Raw genomic sequence first — 11,350 nt, 5'->3', positions numbered from 1 at the left:
AGGGATGAAAACACAGCAATGTGGAACTCTGTGTATGAGCGTGCGCTCTGTCGTGAGTAGGATCTGAAAATATATAGTGGTGGACAGAATGGGGTGAACGGAGGAGGATGGGCCTCCATGGAGGAAATGTTAGAACTGGAGGAGACATTGAAAGCAAAGAAGACCTCGCTTTGTATATAGAGGGGAAAAATTTGGAATTTATGTGAAGGACGAGGGTAACGACCAACCGGGTATTAACCCAGGTCAGTAGAGTGACACGTACAGTACATTGAGGTCCAAAATGATTGACTCCATTTTATTGAACCTTTATTTAACTAGGCAAGTCAGTTAAGAACAAATTTGATACCGTTCCACTAATCCCGCTCCAGCCGTGTGTGTGTGTGTGTGTGTGTGTGTGTGTGTGTGTGTGTGTGTGTGTGTGTGTGTGTGTGTGTGTGTGTGTGTGTGTGTGTGTGTGTGTGTGTGTGTGTGTGTGTGTGTGTGTGTGTGTGTGTGTGTGTGTGTGTGTGTGTGTGTGTGTGTGTGTGTGTGTGTGTGTGTGTGTGTGTGTGTGTGTCAGCCGGTGACTGTCAAGCCAAAAAATTGCCGGTCTTATGATAATTGAAAGTTAATTAAGATAAACACATTTAGCATCTCCTGGCTTCCACGCATAGACTACAAGTCACTGATGCAGACCTTTGCAACATCATCATTTAAAAAAAACATAATACATTTGTTTAATATAGCCTACACAAACACAATGATTCCAATATTTATTTTAGACAGGTCAAAAGAAAATGTAGTTTATTTCAGAAGAACAGAATAGTTAGGCCCTGATCTTGGCTATGCCATATGGCTGTGGGCTACACTGCTCATTTAGCAGACAAGATGGTCTTAGAATTCCGTGGCATTGTTTTATATTATTTTATAATATGAAGAATACAATTGAACATAGCTTAATAAAATACACGAACAAAAAATATAAACAAAAGGATGTAAAGATAAAAGATCCCAGAAGTGTTTCATATGCACAAAAAGCTTATTTCTCTCAAATGGTGTGCACAAATTTGTTTACATCTCTGTTAGTGAGCATGTCTCCTTTGCCAAGAGAATCCATCCACCTGACAGGTGTGGCATATCAAGAAGCTGATTAAACAGCATGATCATTACACAGGTGCACCTTGTGCTGGGGGACAATAAAAGGCCACTCTAAAATGTGCAGTTTTTTCTCACAGCACAATGCCACAGATATCTCAAGTTTTGAGGGAGCGTGCAATAGACACGCTGTCTGCAGCAATGTCCACCAGAGCTGTCGGAGGATAATTTAATGTTAATTTTTCTACAATAAACTGCCTCCAACATCATTTTAGAGAATTTGGCAGTATGTCCAACCGGCGAGCGGTTTGCTGATGTCAACGTTGTGAACAGAGTGCCCCGCAGTGACAGTGGGGTTATGGAATGGGCAGGCATAAGCTGTGGACTACGAACACAATTGCATTTTATCGATGCCAATTTGAATGCAAAAAGATACCATGACGAGATCCTGAGGCCCATTGTCATGCCATTCATCCGCTGCCATCACCTCATGTTTCAGCATGACCATTGTCACAAGGATCTGTACACAATTCCTGGAAGCTGAAAATGTCTCAGTTCTTCCATGGCCTGCATACTCACTAGACATGTTACCGACTGAGCATGTTTGGGATTCTATGGACCGACGTGTACGACAGCATGTTCCAGTTTCCACCAATATCCAGCAACTTTGCACAGCCATTGAAGAGGAGCGGGACAACATTCCACAGGCCACAATCCACAGCCTGATCAACTCTATGCGAAAGAGATGTGTCGCGCTGCATGTGGCAAATGGTGGTATACCAGATACTGACTGGTTTTCTGATCCACGCCCCTACGTTTTTTTAAGGTAAAGTATCTGTGACTAACAGATCCATATCTGTATTCCCAGTCAAGTGAAATCCATAGATTAGGGCCTAATTCATTTATATCAATTGACCGATTTCATTATATGAACTGTAACTCAGTAAAAATCTTTTACATTTTTGCATGTTGCGTTTATATTATTATTCAGTATAAAAAGGTTATTTTCTCTAAACAATTTGAGGGAACGCGCACATGCGGCTATTCTGTGTTGAGCGGTTAACAACGAAACAGGTCCTCCTATATGTTTAATTTAGAGTTATTTGTTCAACTTTAGTTGTGATACAAACGTTGGGCTATATGTTTAGACTTTTTATAAATTCTAAGGCTGCATGATGCAACTCTAATGAAAAAAGTGAAAGGTATGAACTCTGCTTTGTTTGTTGCGCAGGCTATACACACTTCATCAGTTTCTCATTCACAATTTGACAAGCACTTGATAATGCTTTGAATTTCACGGTGGCATCCCCATTGTGACCGTAATGCCTCCTAAAAACATCCATGCCTTTTTGTGGCCAGATGCCGTTGTGCCCTTGGACTGGATATAATAATTATAGTTCCCTTCTCTCGGCTTCAAAGCACCTCTAACTCACATGACTCTCTCAGATATCTCAGTTCTTATTAGCAAATTCCCGTCATGTGATTGGGTCTTTCTCACTGACATTAATCCATTAGCGGGAAAACACCACTCTCAAAAGTGACCGTAAATGAGATTATGCATGTAAGGCTTTATTATAAAGGGGCATTTTTATGGTGAAAATGTCTTCCCCAAACTTGAAACTCATGTACCGCCTATGTATGCCAGTTAGGCTCTACACCGGTTGTAAAGTGGATTAATGTGTTTAATATTAACGGTTATTTGGCCACTTTAGTTGTGATACAAACATATAGGCCTATGGGCTAGGTTACATGAGGTGTGCAACTATAATTTGAAAAAGGCATGTGCTTTTCCTTCCTTACTGCACACAAGCTGAGCATCATTCCCAAGTGATAATACATAAGTGATAGGATAATATTGTCACCCATAAGACTATTTTTGATTTCATCTTGTCTTAACTTAAAAAAATATATATATTTGTGAAATTTGTTGGATTTAGAATGGACCATTATCATCAGAGAAGCGGATGTTTGTTCCTGACATGGTCCGCCCCTCGGTCCTGGAGTAGGCCCACTCCTCCAGGCTTGCCTGCCACCCGGGCACCCGTCAGACCCTGGCCTTTGTGCGACAACACTTTTGGTGGCCTACCATGATTCCTGACTTCTCCGCATTCGTCGCCGCATGCACGGTCTGTGCGCAGAACAAGACTCCTTGGCAAGCTCTGGCTGGTCTCCTACAAACTCTGCCTGTCCCTCACAGTCCCTGGTCTCTCATAGCCCTGGACTTTGTCACGGGTCTCCCCCCATCTGAAGGCAACACCGCCATCCTGACAGTAGTGGATCGGTTTTCCAAAGCCGCTCAGTTCATTCCTCTCCCAAAGCAACCCTTCGCCAAAGAGATGGCCCAGCTCAAGGTGCAGCACGTCTTCTGGATCCATGGACTCCCAATAGACATAGTCTCTGACCAGGGTCCTCAGTTCTCGTCCCGGTTCTGGAAGGTGTTCTGCACAGTCATTAGGTAGTCGGCCAGCCTGTCCTCCGGGTTCCACCCCCAGTCCAACGGCGAGTCGGAGCGAGCCAACCAAAACTTTGAAACTTCTCTTCGCTGCCTGGTCTCCACCAACCTCACCACCTGGAGCCAGCAACTAGTGTGGGTTGAATATGCACGCAACACCCTTTCTTGCTCTAGCACAGGTTTCTCTCCCTTTGATTGTTCCCTGGGCTATCAGCCCCCGCTCTTCCCTGAGCAAGAGGAAGAGGTCGGCATACCTTCGGCCCAGATGTTTGTACGCCACTGTCGTCGTACCTGGAAAAGATCCCAGTCGGCTCTTCTCAAGACCACCTCTAGGTATCGACAACAAGCGGACCGCCACCAGACCCCGGCTCCCCAGTAATTGTCTCTGACAGAAGGTATGGCTGTCCACCCGGGATCTGCCCCTCCGGGTGGAGTCCGGCAAATGTTCCCCCCTGTTTATCTGCCCTTTCCCCATCTCCAAGGTCATTAGCCCCTCTGCTGTTCGTCTTCTGTTGCTCCGTACCCTCTGTATTCATCCCAATTTTCATGTGTCTAAAATCAAGCCCATGTCTAAAAGCCCTTTGTCTCCTGTTTCCAAGGTTTAATTCATACCTGTGTTCACCCTACCTGACACCCTAGACCCACTCCAATTTATTTACCGCCCCAATAGGTCCACAGTAGACGTAAGTGCAATCACACTGCACACTGCCCTAACCCATCTGGACAAGAGGAATAGCTATGTAAGAATGCTGTTCATCGACTACAGCTCAGCATTTAACACCATAGTACCCTCCAAACTCGTCATTAAGCTCAAGACCCTGGGTCTCAATCCTGCCCCGTGCAACTGGGTCCTGGACTTTCTGACGGGCCGCCCCCAGGTGGTGAGGATAGGAAACAACATCTCCACCCCACTGATCCTCAACACTGAGGCCCCACAAGGGTGCATTCTCAGCCCTCTCCTGTACTCCCTGTTCACCCATGACTGCGTGGCCATGCACGCCTCCAACTCAATCATCAAGTTTGCAGACGACACTACAGTGGTAGGCTTGATTACCAACAACGACGAGACGGCCTACAGGGAGGAGGTGGGGGCTGTTGGAGTGTGGTGTCAGGAAAATAACCTCACACTCAAAGTCAACAAAACAAATGAGATGATCGTGGACTTCAGGACATAGCAGAGGGAGCACGAGCACAAGAATTTTCAATCCCAATTATAATAACTGACAATGAATAGCTCTGACCAATCCCCAAGATCTGTAAGACCATGGGTTTAATAATAATTAGTCAGACTCAGCTTATGCAAAAAGATAGTACAGTTTATTCAGAGAACGTTCTAAAGTCGATTATACAAAGAATTCCATTTTATAGCTGCGCACATACTTCCACACAAACAGCAGGGATCCTAAGCACATACAGTACTTCCACACAAACAGTAGGTGAGTTTTATCTCCATAGTTCTCACCACTGTGTATCACTGCCCAGCCGACAGTTCCATTCCCACGAGATTAGGGAAACCTTGAGAAGTACTCAGCGCCTCTTCAACCTCAGGAGGCTGAAGAAATTTGGCTTGTCACCAAAAGCACTCACAAACTTTTACAGATGCACAATCAAGAGCATCCTGTCGGGCTGTATCACCACCTGTTACGGCAACTGCTCCGCCCACAACCGCAAGGCTCTCCAGAGGTTAGTGAGGTCTGCACATGGCATCACCGGGGGCAAACTACCTGCCCTCCAGGACACCTACACCACCCGATGTCACAGGAAGGCCAAAAAGATCATCAATGACAACAACCACCCTAGCCACTGCCTGTTCACCCCACTATCATCCAGAAGGTGAGGTCAGTACAGGTGCATCAAAGCTGGGACAGAGAGACTGAAAAACAGCTTCTATCTCAAGGCCATCAGGCTGTTAAACAGCCATCACTAACATTGAGTGGCTGCTGCCAACATACTGACTCAAATCTTTAGCCACTTTAATAATTCAAAATTGGATGTAATAAATGTATCACTAGTCACTTTAAACAATGCCACTTTATATAATGTTTACATACCCTATAATACTAATCTCATATGCATATACTGTACTCTATACCATCTACTGTATCTTGCCTATGCCGTTCGGCCTTCGCTCATCCATATATTTATTTGTACATATTCACTTGTGTGTATAAGGTAGTTGTTGTGAAATTGTTAGATTGTTAAATATTACTGCATGGTCGGAACTAGAAGCACAAGCATTTCGCTACACTCGCATTAACATCTGCTAACCATGTGTATGTGACCAATAAAATTTGATGCTGATGAAATATTAACTAATTTACATTTGTCATTCAGGAGACTCTCTTATCCAGAGCAACTTACAGTAGTGAGTACATACATTTTCATATTAATTGCTATTGGTCCCCCGTGGGAATCAAACCCACAACCCTGGCGTTGCAAGTGCTATGCTCTCCCATCTGAGCCACACGTGACTAAACTATTTTACCACCTGGTGATATCACCAGGCAGGCCAAAACTCCTGCCCACCAAAACAGGAAGACATTTCAGGCAGTCTATTCAAACAACTCCTACACACTAAAAGGGCATGATCATCATTTTCACAATTTCAGTATTATTCAGACCTTAGTGTGGAAATATATATATAAACACAGGAAAATCACATTTTTAAGAGACTCAACCTGCACTGCTCCAGTCCAACTAAACTCTAAATCCCTTAATCGTTGAACCTAGTTGAGAGATATGCTCCTGTAGGCTGCTTCTCTATACAATTCTTGATAGCATTTTAGACAGTTATTATTGCAATGGTCTTTGGGCAGCAATTTACTCTCATTAAGTGTCATTGCAAGAAATAGTGGTAGATTGCTTCTGGTGCTAAAAATTACAGTAGGGGACATCATTCCCTGCAACACACCTAGTTATTTGGTCACTCATTTGTTTTTGACCATTTACACAGTAGCTTCAGTTGTGAAACGCTATCTCTAACGGAAGTCTCTTATTAAAGAGATCCGTTAAGTTTTGCTTTCCATGAGTTTCTAGGAATTTACTTGACGTCTCTGCCTAATTTGCAGGGCCCTTTACACAAGGCTGTTCGTAGAAGCTTGACTAGATAAGGATTTAACCTGGTGATCTACTTAACCCTAACCACGGATTCCAAAAACCATGTAAACCTTATCAGGGTGGATAATGAGTAGCCAGATGGTCTCTACTTAGTGTATCAATACATTTTTACATTTGCTTAGCAGTTGGTCTCCTGTTTTCTTTAACTTTATTTACATGCTGTTGAATTTATTATGGATTTATTATGGATAAATGAATAAACAATATCCCCATTTTAAATAGAATTGTGTCTAGATAGACTTATACTCTGTATGTTTAATAGACAATATGAGTTCATAGGAAGAAATTGTGTGACAGGAGAAAGGAGTAATAAAACCATTCCAACTGGGCAGGAACAAATGGGTTGTGGACTGTGTAAACACATAAGGTCGTTAGCCTATGGTTGACCCAACCTGAAACTTAGCTCTGGGGTTTTTAGATTAGGCAGTGAGTGCATTCCTAGGGTTTCTGTTAATTAAACCTGTCAGTTCAGTGGTGATTGATAATGTTGAAGGGTCAAAAGTTATCTGGGAGTGTGTTAGTAAGATAGAATGAACTTTTCACCTTACTTTGTCCTGTCGAGAGGGGGGGGGGGTCGTTTAAGACAGTGAAATGCCGTCATGATCTGCATTTAAACTGATGCATTTGTTTTGAGTGGTAGTGCGCTCCGAGAATAAATTCTATTACCTATTATTTAAAGCCTGGTCTGCATCTATTTTATGCAAACAAGAAATCTTGCAAATTCTCATAAAATAGATGAAGGGCTTTCAATTGATGAAAGCACATCGGCATAATTAAATTATACTACCACATGCCTTTTAAATTTATGATGAAACTGTAGGCCTGTTTCTTACTAAAATAGTACCGTCCTGGATTTCTACATGTACCTAACCTTTGAAATGTGGCTGGTGTGGTTGTTATGCCCTCATTCGTCTAGTCACTTTAGAAAAGTATTTACTTGTTCTCGTACCAACAACAAATCAGCTCATCTTGTCCTAGCAAACAGACAGCGCTCGCACAGCTCTTTCACCATTAGACATTTATTCATCATCTTAGCTCCACTTCCAGCTATGCAAAGATAAAAAAATTAACAGAATTCAGAAATTTCAATGTTAAACGTTATTCAAATGCTCATGATCAGACTATGTAAGATGTTCTACATGTAACTAAGTTAAATTAAGACAAACAAATGGTTAAACTACACATAATGGGTCAAAAAAAAACATTGATTATGTGTGGCTAACTAAAGACATCAATATTAATTTGACCATCCACATGAAAGTCAACATTGGTGAGCTTGAATTGATCCTTGTGAGCGCAAGAGCCAAAGCTGAACGTTTATTGCACCAGGATGAATGATCTGCAGTAGTAATAGTAGAGAAAATGGCCATCACGGTTGCCGTAGATCCCAGTCCAGCATTAGGGGAGGGGCATCTCATAGGGACGTGGTGAGAAGCGATGGGGACATCCAGTCTGAGCTAGCAGTCTTCCTGCCTTCAGCTCAGACCTTCATAAACATCACCTCACAGTCCATTGAGAAACCCACCTCAAACCTGCAGAGGAAAAGAAAGTGAGTGCATCAAGCGCATAAATAAATGAAAAAGTCCTTGAAGTTTTGTCAAAAAAATGAGTTGAGTAGGTTGAGTAATCTAATTTGACAACTATGGTCATGTGAATAGAAGTGGTGGATAGAAGATGGGGGGGTTACGTACGTGGAGTGGTCTTTGGCTCCATCTGAGAGGGGCGTAAAGGCAGGGTTAGGAGCGGTGGTCCATGGGTACATTCATCTTCATCTCGTTCTCCAGGATCTGGACCAGCTGCTGCATGGAGGGCAGGTGACCCGACTCCAGCTTGGACCACACTGGCACATCTGCCCAGGGAGGTACAAACACATCAACTCTCAACACTCCTCTGTGTGGTATTTTACAATGACGTCTGTGCAGGGTCCGTAAAGGATTTGTGCATACTTACGCAAAGGCAAAGTGAGCCTTACCGTTTAATGTGATTTCAAAAGCTCCTGTTGACATACACTGGTTTTCAATCATGTTGCTGAAAAAGAATACCATCATGCAGGCATAAATCTGAAAGAGACAGAAAGAGAAATTCAATATCATCATCAATCAATTACGAGTGAAAGTTGAACTTAAAGTTAGAATATTTAATTGATCAATATGCACATCAGTTCTGCCAAGGACAAGGTTGCAAAATTCCATAGCCCTTCTGTGTGTGTACCCAGCCCAGGGAAACACACCAACATGTTATAGCAGAGGAACAGAGAGGAATGCTGCCGTATTAATGCTTACATAACAGGTCAATTTTTATTGGCCCACAGTGTGTTCAGGATATACAAGGAGGGAATTTGAATATTGTGTGCCCTCTACTTCAGCACCATGGACTTATGTTACCTTGGAGATCCAGGTTGACAATACACACAAACAAAGACTGCATCATCTCCTCACTCTCCCAAATGAGTCATTATTAATGAAATCCCATGGGTAAGGTCTGTGTCTCTTGAGATACTGACAATTCTTGTCAACATCTACCCTTTAATTTCCATTAAATTGTGACGCTGTGACGCTAACACCAAGTGTTATGTCAAATTTTAAACATAAGAGTTTCACCTTATTCTCCTGACCCCAGACCCAGATGCCTGGGGCTTGCATACCGCAGAGGGCGAAGGGGTCCTTGCCGATAATGATCAGTCCGATCAGTGCCAGCTTGAACATGGACAGGAAGGAAGCAACGTGGCTGAGGACAGCAAACAAGAGAATAACATCAACTTCCAGAGACTGTAGAGCATACGCATGTCAAGGGTTCTACCCAAAGAATGTATGAGGGGCGCTGCGTCACCTTGTGGACAGGCTGCACCACTATCATTTATTTGATACACGTACATATTTATTGTTTACTTTATCTGTTATCATACAAGACCATGTTTTGCTTTAGATTGCAAGGCATTGGCAGTTACAAGTGTCCAAAAAAGTAAAAACCTCTGAGTCGAAAGGAGGGCAACTTGTTGGTAACAACCACAGGGGAGAATACATTGCAACACGTGTCAAGTGTTTACACAGTATGATGGCACACAGTGTAATTTACCGGTAGAGGGGTAGAGGAAGGTAGTTCTCCCCCTCAATGCGGATGTCTGGGTAACGCTGGTACAAGACCTGCATGTACTCCTCAAACACCCGCTTGTACCCTCAGGAGATGCTGGGTGAGAGAAGAAGAGAGAGATAGACAAACAGGGCCAGAGAAGAACAGGCAGTGACACACGCTGGGAAAAACAGTCTTTAGAGGCAAGGCTATATACACTTGGCCACAGCCAAACAACCCTAAACATCAACGAGTCCATGGTTATCTTTGATCCCTTGTTGTGACTTCCATGCATTGTATGCTGCCTGCAAAACATGAGGTGACCTTCCATTGCTGTATGGCACACGGTTCATCTACTGTCCAAATGCATTATTAAAATACTTAAAAGGGCATTTCACATTCCAAACACATCCCTTGGTCTGAGTTAATCCCATTCTCTTGACAAGGTAGATATTAATCTAACCGGTAGTGACCACATGGGGACGCAAATCGCAAAATTAGCATTTGACAGCGGAAGTAGCTAGAATAGTATGTTGTTTCTTTTCAACCTCGCAACTACATAATCATTAACAACAGACAAAACACGGTTGTAATTTAGTTACATAAACATGTGGATGTTACTAGCTAACCAAAATACGGTGTTACATGGATACTGTAAGGATTCTTTGACTGCACCCACCCAATTTCCTGAGCAGAATTAGCTAACAGGATGTGCACAGCTAACGTCATACGGGCAAGTAGCTGATGCTTGCTGAACAACAAGACAAGATGTCTACTCAAAGTGTATTGTTGTCCTCGCTTAACTTACCAGATTTGGAATTTAAGAAGTGGCCCTGTTGCAAACTGCATCTTCATTTTCTTAAGGCCGCTGTTATCAGCCGACGCAGCACAGTACAGGGAGAGAACTAGAAACAGGAGCGAAAAGGGTAGCCACCTCTTCGCCATTTCTCCTTCGATTTGTCCACCTGTGTGTTGTGAGCAACAATAGTGTAATCGGCGGCTCGCCTTCAGAATAAATGTCCCCAATTGAAACTGATGCAAACGGAGGAAAATAACGGAATCATGCAATAATTTGACTAGATAATGCTAAACAAGTTTGTAATGTTATATAAATTCTACAAAATACAATAATTAGTTAACTTGACCAAAAACACTGTTGAAATTGCACTGTACGCAGTGGCGACCCATTTCAGGACAGAGGCCAACATGTTTAGCAGGTAAAATAAAACAACATTTGTAGTTGCCTGTTTTGCATGTTATTTTGGCATTAATATGTGTCACATATCAGTTTGGAAACAATGTACAAAATTGTATAATTGAGTTAATAACGCCACAATCAAACATTGTCTCTTTTTTACTTTCTTGAGTAAGGCAGCTCCAAAATGCAGGTGGAAGGGCAGCAGACAGAAAATACAGAGCGTAAAGTAATCTCCAGCTGCGCCATGATTGGCTCAGTGTTCCGTCACTCATGGGGCACTACATCACTGCAAAATCTCCAGGGAGAGCTAGAAAGTTCAAGCCCCTTTTGGGTGCTGCCATAGATTTACATTAGAAGTGCCAATCCAAGGCTCAAGATCATTGGCCAGAGATTTACATTTACATTTACATTTAAGTCATTTAGCAGACGCTCTTATCCAG

At 42.8% G+C, this 11,350-nt stretch overlaps 1 pseudogene across 1 annotated transcript; it reads right to left on the bottom strand.

The window, feature by feature from the left end:
- Positions 1-7,644: 7,644 nt before the first annotated feature.
- On the bottom strand, positions 7,645-11,086 carry LOC124009591 (annotated as a pseudogene). The gene is made up of 7 exons (XR_006834308.1): positions 11,071-11,086; positions 10,521-10,677; positions 9,719-9,829; positions 9,244-9,370; positions 8,616-8,703; positions 8,335-8,492; positions 7,645-8,175 (listed from the first exon to the last, which is right to left on the bottom strand). The product of XR_006834308.1 is annotated as a thioredoxin reductase-like selenoprotein T1a (transcript).
- Between the last annotated feature and the right edge of the window lie 264 nt (positions 11,087-11,350).

The sequence above is a fragment of the Oncorhynchus gorbuscha genome, linkage group LG22 (assembly GCF_021184085.1).
Source record: "Oncorhynchus gorbuscha isolate QuinsamMale2020 ecotype Even-year linkage group LG22, OgorEven_v1.0, whole genome shotgun sequence".
NCBI classification, from domain to species: Eukaryota; Metazoa; Chordata; class Actinopteri; order Salmoniformes; family Salmonidae; genus Oncorhynchus; species Oncorhynchus gorbuscha.
The sequence above is the reverse complement of the archived record's forward strand: the minus strand, read 5'-3'. Positions and strand labels throughout refer to the sequence as shown.